The sequence below is a fragment of the Eptatretus burgeri genome, chromosome 3 (assembly GCF_056783735.1).
Source record: "Eptatretus burgeri isolate ZD-2024b chromosome 3, Ebu_testis_v1, whole genome shotgun sequence".
In the NCBI taxonomy this organism is placed as follows: Eukaryota; Metazoa; Chordata; class Myxini; order Myxiniformes; family Myxinidae; genus Eptatretus; species Eptatretus burgeri.
Genome location: NC_140963.1, coordinates 33,637,569 through 33,650,068, shown reverse-complemented (window position 1 = coordinate 33,650,068; position 12,500 = coordinate 33,637,569). Strand labels below are relative to the sequence as shown.

The window sequence follows — 12,500 nt, the reverse complement described above, 5'->3', positions numbered from 1 at the left end:
CCCCGTCGTTAAGTGGCGCATGATTGTGTATATATATATATATTTTTTTTTTTTAATATATATATATATTTTTTTTTTAATATATATATATGTAAATATATTTTTTTTTAAATATATATGTAAATATATATTTCTTTAAAATATATATTGTCCATCCATCCATCCATTGGAACCATACTCTGTACAGAGCGTCGGTGCTGCCGAAGCAGTTTCCTTGGCTATTGGACACAATCCTGGACGGGTCGCCACTCCGACGCAGGATACTCGAATGACTCGATCATCCCCAGCAAGCTGGTACTCATTTTGCCGACCTCGGAAGGATGGCAAGCTGAGTCAACCACCTGGTGAAGTAATTCAGCAGGCAACGAGGCTTGAACTTAGGACCCTTGGATCCCAAGCCACCACCCTAACCACTGAGCCAACACCAGGCATATATATATATATATATATATATATATATATATATATATATATATATATATATATATATATATATATAAATATTTATATATATATATATATATATATATATATATATATATATATATATATATATATATATATATATATATATATTGTTGTGGTTGACGAAATTCACAAACCACCATTCAGGTCCCTTAGGTGAGATATCTCTGTAAGTATATGTGTGGTTAAGGCCCAAACCCGTTGTTTAGAGGGAATAAATGTCATTCAGTCGGGCTGCGACCCCTCGAGATCGCCGTTTTTCTTTTACTATCTTTATTTTGGACCAGCCGCCATTACTACCACCACCAACCACGTCTCAACAGCCATCACACAACAACCACCAACCACAACGCCGCTTCACAACAACAACCACCATGCTGGCGGCAATGACAACGAGGATGGATGCGAATACACAAAAAATGGATGAAATAAAAAGCATGAACGAAAAGATGGATGCAAACACAAATGAAATGAAAAACGAAATGAAAGGAATGAACAAGCAAATGAAGGAAGAAACGAAAAAGCTCCGGGGTGAGACGCAGAACATGGGCCGATGCCTGCAGGCGGGCATGAAGGCCGTTAGCAGGGAGCTTAAAATGGCGACTCCACGTGTAGGAGCGAACGAGCTGGGAGGGGGTGCAACGGTGACCGAAAGGGAAAAATTAAATGGGGAGACCAAAACGTGCGAGACGAGACACGAGGTGACGACAAAGGAAATAAAGATAGTGGAGAAAAGGGAGGTAAAGGGTGAAGAGTTGGCAGAGACACGGGAGATGGGAACGATAGAGGGAAGACTGCACGATGAAGACGGGGTAAGTGACGCACACACACACGGAGGTAGTGGAGGATAGTGAGGTTGAGCTCGCGGAGCGTGGAGGGACCCAGTGCGAGCAGCTGGATAGCCTCCTCCAGGAACGAGGGGAGGGAGTATGCCCCCTTGAGGCGAGTCACGACCAGGTGAGTTCGGTCGTGCTTTGCGGGGTCGAGGGGATGGGTGCTGCGAACGGGTGCTTGGAGAGCTTGGGGGATATAGAGGCCCCGGAGACCCTTGTGGGGACACGAATCCCCAGTGTAGTTGTCCCTGTGTGTGGTGCAAGGTGTGAGTGCGTCCCCGTGTGTGGAAGCGACCCCGTGTGTGAGTGGTGTGGTGGCGATGGTGCCGGAGTACGTGCTTCCCAGCACGCCGTGTGTGGATGAGGCACCGTGTGTGAGTGAGGCCGTGTGTGTGGATGAAACGGCCAGTGTGGATGAGGCACCGCGGATGAGTGCCCCCGCGTGTGTGAGTGAGGAACGGTGTATGAGTGAGGAACCGCGGGTGAGTGCCCCCGCGTGTGTGAGTGGTGTGGTTTGTGTGAGGGAAATGGCATGAGTGAGTGGAAGGCCGCGAGTGAGGGGAGCCACGTGTGCAAGGTCCACCCGTGACTGGTTCCCGGCGTTAGTCCGTCCGGTGGGCGACGTGCCGCGATTCGAGTTACGTGGCCGTTCGCACGCTGGCGGGCGCGAATCCGCAACAATATATATATATATATATATATATATATATATATATATATATATATATATATATATATATATATATATATATATATATATATATATATATATATATATATATATGACATGAATTATTCAACTAAGCATTGTGGTTCGAATGGTGACAGATAAGGTTAGCCACATAATAAAACTTGTGGTTAGAATGGTGACAGATAAGGTTAGCCACAAAATAAAACTTGTGGTAAGAAGGGACACAGGTAAGACTGGCCAAAGAATAAACATCACTTTCCTTGGTTTTCTATTTCATCAGAGGTCAAGGCGTTTTCATAAAAGTAATTTGTGGGACAGCCCACCAAGGTCGCAGAACTTCTCAAGCATCGGCCTGGCGGCTTGCCTCTTTGTAGCACATTCCCACATCCCCACAATCCCACTCTCAAGGTCATGGCATATGGTATCTGCTCTTTTCCACTAAGCACCATTTACAAGTGCTAAATTTGCCACATGAGAGGCTGGATAACCGAAAGCCACCGGTCCAGCCTTTTGTTCCTGTCACTAATGAGCTCCAGACCGAGCACAAAAAAACAGAGCACAATGTTCAGTTCATTCAAAAGTCACTTTAAGGATTGAAGTGCAGCAAACACATGTCCATTATTTGCCTTACTTGCTATATTTCTAAAGAAAAGGATGTTTTCTGAAGATACTCGTCATTGAATGGACATTTTCCACTGAAGAGCCAATCTTTTTACAGCAGTTTCAATAAGGCATAAATTATATCGTTTTTCATTTGCTTACTGCTGAAAGAAAATGTTATGACTGCCCATCAAGGAGTGGAAGCAAATGTGCTGATTGCTTTGCAAACATCTTGTTCTCCCAAGCTAAACATAAAGAGTCACAAGGAGCAGCTGAACTTTCACATTTTGTGGCTCACCTGGATGCTGCAAATTATGGTTAAGTTTGAAAGGTGTTAAGTTTTTTGAAATTCTGTAACTGAAATCACAAAATCTTATTTTCTGTTGAAACTTATTATCGAGTGATCATTACGTCTGCAAAGAATATTTTCGACCCTAAACAGCCTCAAATCACTTTAATGAGCCGACAAATGTAGACTATCAAACAATTAATATCAGTGTGTGTGTGCTTGCATGTTTTTTTTTCAGTGTGTGTGTGTGTGTGTGTGTGTGTGTGTGTGTGTGTGTGTGTGTGTGTGTGTGTTTGTATGTGTGTGTGTGTGTGTGTGTGTGTGTGTGTGTGTGTGTGTGTGTGTGTGTGTGCACGCGCGCGCATCTGCTCCATAACTACAAAATGATAAAACCAAACGGCCCAAATCTTTGCATGCTGATGAAGGGAACTCCAAGGAAGTGTACGAATGGAAATTGGGTGTTTAGGTTCATTTAAACACCCCTGTTGAAGATAATTAATGGCCTTATTCAATTATCCTTTTTAAAGGCATCACCCTTGGTCAGTCCCTCAGTCAGCCCTCTGTCAGCTTGCTTGTTGTATGGATAGAAAATGAGCAATAATTTCTGAAGGCAGTGTATTATATATATATACATATATACACACACACACACACACACACACACACACACACACACACACACACACACACACACACACACACACACACACACACACACACACACACACACACACACACACACACACACACACACACACACACACACAGTCATGCGCCGCTTAACGACGTTCCGGGCAACGACGGATCGCATATACGATGGATCTGCCAGCTCTGAAAAAAAAAAAAATGTAGCTGAAAAATTCCTATCGCCGAGTGATGTAGCCGACATCGCGCTGCCAGTCGTATAAAAATAGCACCTACAATTATGTACGCTGTACAGTACATAATACCTCATAATGATAATAAACAACGAAAGTGTGGCCCTGTTATAATGCGACCGTTGAGGTCCATAAAATGTCATCGCGAAAAAAGCAGGGTCGTGCTAAATCGGGATTCAAGGAAATCGGCTTTCAAACTGAACCAATGTTTGCACGTTTACCTTCGAGCAAGTAAATTACCTTTGAGTTGAAGAATTCCGCGACTAAATCGTTGTTACAGTCGAAATTAAAACACAAACTTCTTTTTGGTGAAGCTTTTCATGTTGTTAAAACAATCGCACTGTTCCGAAAATATATATCACAATTGACAGGTGCTCGTTTATTCATTTATAAATTATAACATCGATGCAATGATTACGTATTTACAAAATCCAAACGCTATTTATTCATCTTTCTATAATCAATGCGAGAGGAGATTGTAAGCTGCTGCTAACAACACCGATGGCCGTCATGAACAGCACAAAGGTAAAACGAACGCATCTTCTGTCGCTCTTGGATGTGTGTTACAATTGCCGACAGTATTCAGTACAGTAACATGCTGTACAGGTTTGTATCCGAGGAGTAATAGGCTACACCGCTACACCGTATAGCCTAGGTGTGTAGTTTTGTGCAAGTACGATGTTCGAAAACGATGTTCGAAAACGAAAACGAAAAAAAAAATGATGTTCGCACAACGACGACATCGCTTAACGTCGCGTTTCTCAGAACGTAACCCCGTCGTTAAGTGGCGCATGACTGTATATACGAGGTGTGTTCAAAAAGTATCCAACCTTAATTTTTCGTGCGTAAACAAATTAAGCTAGGGACGCGTGGTTTGGTGCATGTATGAAGGCGATCCTAATCTGTATGCATGAATATTTTCCCACCTGCAGAAGCTGTCAGTCGCCAACAGACCGCCGATGAGTGAGGAAGTGTAAGTGAGCGCCGGCGGATTTTCGTTTTTGACAAAATGACGGAAAAACTTGAACAACGCTACTGCATCAAATTTTGTGTAAAGCTTGGCGATTCCCAAGTGGAAAAGATCCGCAAGATTCAACAGGCCTTCAGGAAAGAGGCAATGGGCACCACACAGATAAAAGAGTGGTACAACCGCTTAAAAGATGGTCGCACATTAGTGGAAAGTGAAGCACGTTCTGGTAGGCCCTCAACATCCCGAAATGAGATCGTCATTGACCAAGTGAGAACCCTGCTGATGCAGGATCGTCGAATCATGATCAGAGAACTTGCAGACGAGGCGGGCGTCAGCATTGAATCCGTTCATTCCATTGTGACTGAGGATTTGGGCTTAAGGAGAATCTCAGCGAAGTTCGTGCCAAAGCTGCTAACGATCGAGCAGAAGCAACTCCGTTTGGAGATCGCACAGGACATGATGGAGACTGTGAACAGCGATCCCAACTTCTTCAACACAATGATCACTGGCGATGAGACCACAGTGATCCATCATTTTGTCAAAAACGAAAATCCAACGGCGCTCACTTACACTTCCTCACTCATCGGCGGTCTGTCGGTGACTGAGAGCTTCTGCAGGCGGGAAAAAAATATTCACGCATACGGATTAGGATCGCCTACATACTTGCACCAAACCACGCCTCCCTAGCTTCATTTGTTTACGCACGAAAAATTAAGGTTGGATACTTTTTGAACACACCTCATGTATATATATATATATATATATATATATATATATATATATATATATATGCACTAGCAGGGATACCCATGCTCGGCTCAGGAATCCCGTGGATGACGGCGGGTCTGAAGGAGTATATGTCACAGTTAATTGTAAAATTGTAGAGGATGCCACACATACACTGACACACACACACACACACACACACACACACACACACACACACACACACACACACACACACACACACACACACACACACACACACACACACACACACACATTGACGCACACACACACAATGACGGGCACACACACAATGACGGGCACACACACAATGACGGGCACACACACAATGACGCGCGCGCGCGCACACACACACACACACACACACACACACACACACACACACACACACACACAAACACACACACACACACACACACACACTTTTAATAGTGTGGATACAATATTCACAACATAGAAATCGAACCCGATCGTGTTTATACACCGCACAGCGTTTATTAATATTCGCAACATTGAGATCAAACCCGATCGTGTTTATACACCGCACAGCATTTAATAGCGAACGTAGCGAGCTTCATACTCAACGCGTGCACATGACAGAATAGTAAACAACAACAACAACAACAACAACAACAACAACAACGCAATACTCTGGCAATTTGGAATCCGTGTCGTCAGCTATGACCCTTTTGCTTCTGGTTTTTGTCATGGGGAATGATGCATCCCTGGAGATAAAGGCATCGTCGGAGACATGAAAGACCCAAATATCAGACATGGTGTACATTTCCTCAACTGATTTTAATAAAGATAACTCCCGCATCATCAAAAAATAATTTTTAATCGTGACTTACATTATTTGATCGCTGATCCCGAATCCAGGCCGAAGTGACGTAAAAACATTATACAGTAACAATAAAAATGGTTTTTATAACCATGGTTATAACAATAATGAACAAAGAAAATGTTAATAAAATATGACTTACAGATGATTATTATATCATTATACAGTATAATATACATACGGTCATTTTTGCAAGTGTGTCGAATGCATGTCATAATTCGGAAACCGGGAAGTCAGAAGTCATTGTCTTCAATTGACTGTAGTATTAATTTCTCATTCTCGAGCAAATTCCGTTGGTCCAATGTCAAACGGCTGAACTTGAAAATTAACGTTACGAAATCAGGTGATGACGTCATAATTCGGAAACCAGGAAGTCGGAAGTCATTGTCTTCAATTGACTGTAGCATTATTTTTTCATTCTATTGCAAATGGCGTTGGCCCCATGTCAGTCGGCTGAACTTGAAAAATTAACGTTATGCAATCAGGTGATGACGTCATAATTTGGAAACCAGGAAGTCGGAAGTCATTGTCTTCAATTGACTGTAGCATTATTTTTTCATTCTATTGCAAATGGCATTGGCCCCATGGCAATCGGCTGAACTTGAAAAATTAACGTTACGAAATCAGGTGATGACGTCATAATTCGGAAACCGGAAGTCGGAAGTACAATTCTTTTACATCGGGACACTCCCGGGTACATGTTCTGTCAGCATGTGAAGTTTGGTTAGGATCAGTCCAGTACGTTTCACGTGCATAGGTCACAGAGAAACACACACACAGACACACTTTCAACTATATATATAATAGTGGGGTATGCTTACACATTCCAAGAAATAACGAACCATGCTTCCCCATTGTCTCGAGTCGCTCACCTGCATTTGTTTTTTTTATCCTTTCCATTTATTCATATTTTCATTTATGGACAATATCCAATGGTTCTGTGATTTTTTTCTGTTGTGTCGTATTTGACGTTGATCAGCACGCAAAATTTCAGCTTTCCTCGTCACCCGAAAGGTACTGAACTTTAATATCAGTCAGTCAGTGAGTCAGTGAATGAGTGGTTCGAATGAAATGTGTGTGTATGTATATATATATATATATATATATATATATATATATATATATATATATATATATATATATATATATATATATATATATATATATACATATGTGTTTACACATTGTGTAAGCATACAAATCGTGGTTCCTCATTGTTTTGGATCGCTCACCTATATTTGATTTTTCATTTATTTTTTTCATTTATTTTGGCCATTTATTTGTATTTTCATTTATGGATGCTTTTCGACAGTTCTGTTATTTTTCCTGGTGTTCCGGATTCGATGTCTGTCTGCACACAAAATTACCATGCTTCCCCACTGTCTCAGGTCACTCACCCACATGTTTTTTTTCATTTGTTTATATTTTCATTTATCGATGTTGTCCGACGATTTTGTGATTTTTTTCCCGTGTACCGGCTTTTTTTCCGGTGTACCGGTGTACTCGAAAAAGTTCAGCCTTCTACGTCACCCGGAAGGTACCAATCTTTAAAATCAGTCAGTGAGTCAGTGGTTAGAATGAGTCAGTCAGTCAAAATATTGAATTGGATTGGTGTGCTTTGTATTCACATCTTTGCCCTTCCTGTACCATACTTTTACCTCGGGATGATATTTCAGAAAATGTTTCATATTCATGTCTCTTACATAATTATTAATTAATAATTATATTTAAAACAACAAGGCAACTGACTGACCTTGCAATTTTATATGCACCACATGGCTGTTTTGCTGGGGGCATGACTGTGTATCATTTGCTGGGGGTGTGCCTGAGCCGCTGATGGAACGTGTGGTGTGTGTGTGTGTGTGTGTGTGTGTGTGTGTGTGTGTGTGTGTGTGTGTGTGTGTGTGTGTGTGTGTGTGTGTGTGTGTGTGTGTGTGTGTGTGTGTGTGTGTTTGGTTAGAACAGGAATTTATTTTATGCCCAGGGGGCCGGCGATAGCTTGCCGACACTTCTCGAAGGACACCGTGGTATCTTTTCCATCCAAAACTCCTGCTAACAGACAGGACAGTAAATTTGTCCACCACAGTTTGTCTGCAAAACACCAGGATAATGGTTTATAGTTTGGCTTTGATTCAAACCCAAGCTCGACAGGTAAGAGGAGATTGTGCATACATCTGGGCTATCCTGCCAGTCCTATGATGCAACTGACACATAAGCAAAGAAAAACTGAGGACATCAACAGTTGTTATTGTTCTTCTTAGCGTCAGATTGCTTATTGAAGAGAGGTTAAATTTTGGATTCAGTCTACTAGTTGGATCATTTCTGAGGCAAAACTGTACTTGCTATTGATGCAGGTCAGTGCCTCTGCATATTGGGGCAGGGATTTAGAATTTGTTCAGGGTACTGGTGATAACTTGCCTCCTTTTCACGAAAGACACCGTGGGATCTTTAATGCCGACCAAATAATGCAAGCAGATGGCACACAGAGTTTTGTGCTTTGTGATGCAATAACCTGCCTTCCAAACAGCAGGGTAACATTTATATTTGGGTGGAGATCCAAAGCCAGGCCAGAGAGCTCAGAGACTATAGTATGCACATACCTTGAGAGCTTCGGCTATCTTTCATGCCATACATCGACAATACAGGCACACATGAGTCTTTCTGTACCACTGCCGAAGTAAAATGATTAAAAAAAAAATACCGTAATTAGGCAAAAGTTAGCATGAAAAAAGTGTTTGAAAAAGGAACTAAGGGTAGCATCAAAATGACATAAATGGCAATGAAGGTTGAAGTTCAGGAATGTGGATTTTTCGAAAATATTTATGAAATACTTCTTGTAGTTGGAAAGAATAATCTTCAAAAATTCTTCAAAAATTTTTCTTCAAAAAAAATGAAGAAACCACCAATAAGTGTAGATCTCAAAGAGGAAAGGGCCAAGTCTGACAATTCCATTACTGAGTGTCCTTCAGGACGATGCAGGCATCATGTGCCAGGTGTTATCTCCCCTCCAAAGGGAGGTGTGTGTGTGTGTGTGTGTGTGTGTGTGTGTGTGTGTGTGTGTGTGTGTGTGTGTGTGTGTGTGTGTGTGTGTGTGTGTGTGTGTGTGTGTGTGTGTGTGTGTGTGTGTGTGTGTGTGTGTGTGTGTGTGTGTGTGTGTTGATGACAATATGGACTTGGTGAGGAAAAAACGTTATTCTCATCATCGCCTTGCCTGATCAGGTGTTGATTTTGTTGAAATTTCAATTTACCTTTTGAGTAGAATGTCTGTGAATTTTTTTTTTAAGACGATTACTCATAAGGAAATGATTTTGCAGACACAGGGAAGGATTACGACTGAATATGAATTGACTATAACAATGGACATTTTTGTCTGCTGGCAGTTTTAACAAAAGAAAAAACATGTCGATTCGTTTGTCCATTTTAATTGATTTCTAAACATTTTATAAACTCTTGTTGTTATTTCAGAATGTTCTTTGCTTTATTACAAAAAAAAACATTGAAATCAGATCATAATCTGGAGATCTAAACCGTTACTACAACAGTATGCAGGATAACAGTTGTACTACTCAAACTTTTACCCTGCCCACGCGAAGTGAAACGTGGGGTTAAGCAATTGGTTCACTTTGTCTGTCTGTCTGTCTGCAGATGTCAGTTTATGATCGAGTGTCTACTAAATTTCAATTGAATGCTACATATTTTGAACACTATGGAACACTAATGGGAACAGGAGCATGCAGTTTATCAGTATTTGGCAAATTGTACGGAATCTCGCCCAAATCGTGCATGGGCAGAGAGGAGTAAGATAATTTTTTTTAGTCTGTCTGGCAGTCAAACAACATTGAAAATCATTTCAAGCAAGAAACGTATTGTTTTTAGGGATGTCATAAATAACACAAAAAGGCACAAAAAAAAGTGTTAAACAAGGTGATGTGAAAGATGCTGCCTCAATGGCGGTAAACTTCAGTAAAAAGTTTGTTTTTTCTACAGCCTTTAAAATCTTTTATGTTATTTCAATTTAATTATGGACTTGAACACTGTTGAACACAAATCACTCTCTTGGCACTTTCAACAGCTATCTGTTGAGCAGTTCTTGGACAAAATATTATGCCATTTTGCATGATCTCAACCAATCAAATTTGCCATTCACTCTCTCAGCATTGGGGAATATCGCAATTCAGACAAATGGCGTCTCATAGGAAATATAGATAGTGCTCAGAGACAAACTCCGCCCAGACACGTCCAGAGATATACACCGACTGGATATATCCTGAGATAGCCACCGTCTGGGCACGTCCAGAAATAACCACCATCAGGACAAAATCACTGCCCAGACATGTCCAGAGACCGTTTTCAGAGAAGTTTCACAATTAATATCCAGATATGTCCGGAGATAACCACCATCTGAATACATCTGGAGATAGCCACCGTCTGGACACATCTGGAGAAATCCACCAACCTGAGTATCAAATATTGTAAAAATACAACTCTCTGGACATTAACAAGCATTTCAGCAGAAATGCGATAACCTCGAGCATCTCTTCACCTGAGTCAAATTTCAAAATATATAATGCGGAAATGACCTTATCAGCACTTCCGACTGTTAGAAAAGTGTTAATTTGTCCAGTATGCACATTGTTTAACACTCCAGATATCACAGGTCATCTCTGGGCGGTGTTTAATATGACCGCGCTGGCTTCACAACCCATTAGCGATCGGTTATGACAAACATCATCCGGAGACACCCGGAATTTCAAACTATGTCTGAATTAGACAAATAAGCACTTTGTTTCAGCAGTTGTAACCACTGCCAAGGTCAATTCTGCAGTTTAAATTTTGAAATTTGGCTCAGGTAAAGAGATTCTACAGGCTATCGCATATGTGGAAACTAAATAAAGCCATGACACTCGGAGATGCCTGGAATGTCAAACAATGTCCAAAATGGACAAATGACTTTTTTTCTTTTTTTTAGCAGTCGGAGCTGCTACTGAGGTCAGTTAAGAAGTTTACATTTTGAAATTTGACTCAAGTTAAGAGATTCCAGAACTTATCACATTTGTGGAAATGAAATAAAGCCATGAACACTGCTGTCTTTGGGCGTTAAGAAGCATCGCGATGTATCCAGAACTTTATTTTGAGTGCTTTATTGTGGAGAAACCATTGTAGCCTGTTCCAAGTGAATGCATTGTTGAGAAGGCTAAACAAAATGACGAATTATGATCCCAGCAAGCTTACAGAAGGCTGACTCAGGAGCTGACCAAGGATGATGTTTTGATGAAGTATTTCATTAAATAAGGTCGTTAATTATCTTCAAAACAGGTGTTTAAATTAGCCCAAACACCCAATTTTCATTCATGCACTACCTTGAAGTTCCCTGAGTATATCTATGCAAAGTTTGGGGCCACTAGGTTTCATGGTTTTTGAGTTATGGAGGAGATGAATGAACTGACAGACTGATGCACATTTATTTTATAGATTCAGAGGGGGAGTGGGAGAGTGGGGTATACTTATTGTGATATTTTATGACATTTATATTTCCTTTTTCAAGTGATGTCAATATATTGGCTTTTATGGTATAAATTAATTGTATTAAGGAGTATATTTAAGCATTACTAGTGGCTCTATCTGTTTATTACAAATTTGAACAAGAAAGTGCAATCAGAGATTGCAGACCCTCACCAGGGTTCTGGGAATTTTTGTGTGGTGCTTGTGTACTTTTGAGTAGTGAATTTTGTGTGGCGTTTGTGTACCAACCAAGCAAAAAGCAACGATAAAGTCATCAGGAGGAACCTGTGTAGGATTTGGGTCTCAGCTGTGACTTGTCTACCTTCAAACCCATCCAGGAACAGCCAAGTGAGCCTTATTCCAAAAAATCAAAAATAAAAATCAAAAAGTGCACAGATTCGAAAAAATAAATCATTTTGGCTTGTGGGCCATGTGCCCGATCAGGTTGAAATTTTAAACATATATACCCATCACTACTAGATCATAATTGTAAAGTTTCATGTTGATCAATGAAGCGGTTCAAGAGAAATATATTTTAAAAAATTTTCTTTCAATCCAATATGGCTGCCAGACGATGTGACATCAATTATTCATGAACACATTGTTATCCCAAGGCTTGAGGAACGTGCGTGAAGTTTTCCCTCGGTCTGTCTGGCTGTTCTGGAGAAAAAGGTTTTTAAAGGT

At 40.8% G+C, this 12,500-nt stretch overlaps 1 protein-coding gene across 5 annotated transcripts in view; it reads right to left on the bottom strand.

Annotated features, from left to right (window-relative positions):
* The window catches only part of LOC147029652 (uncharacterized), a 443,651-nt gene that overhangs the window by 351,541 nt on the left and 79,610 nt on the right, over positions 1-12,500 (bottom strand). Inside the window, exon 1 of one of the 5 annotated variants that reach the window (XR_015056003.1) lies at positions 3,997-4,159. The exons of the other annotated variants lie outside the window; for them this stretch is intronic. The gene's annotated coding sequence lies outside the window, so the exon portion shown is untranslated. Of the gene's footprint in view, positions 1-3,996; positions 4,160-12,500 lie in introns of those variants that run through there. 5 annotated transcript variants of the gene reach the window in all.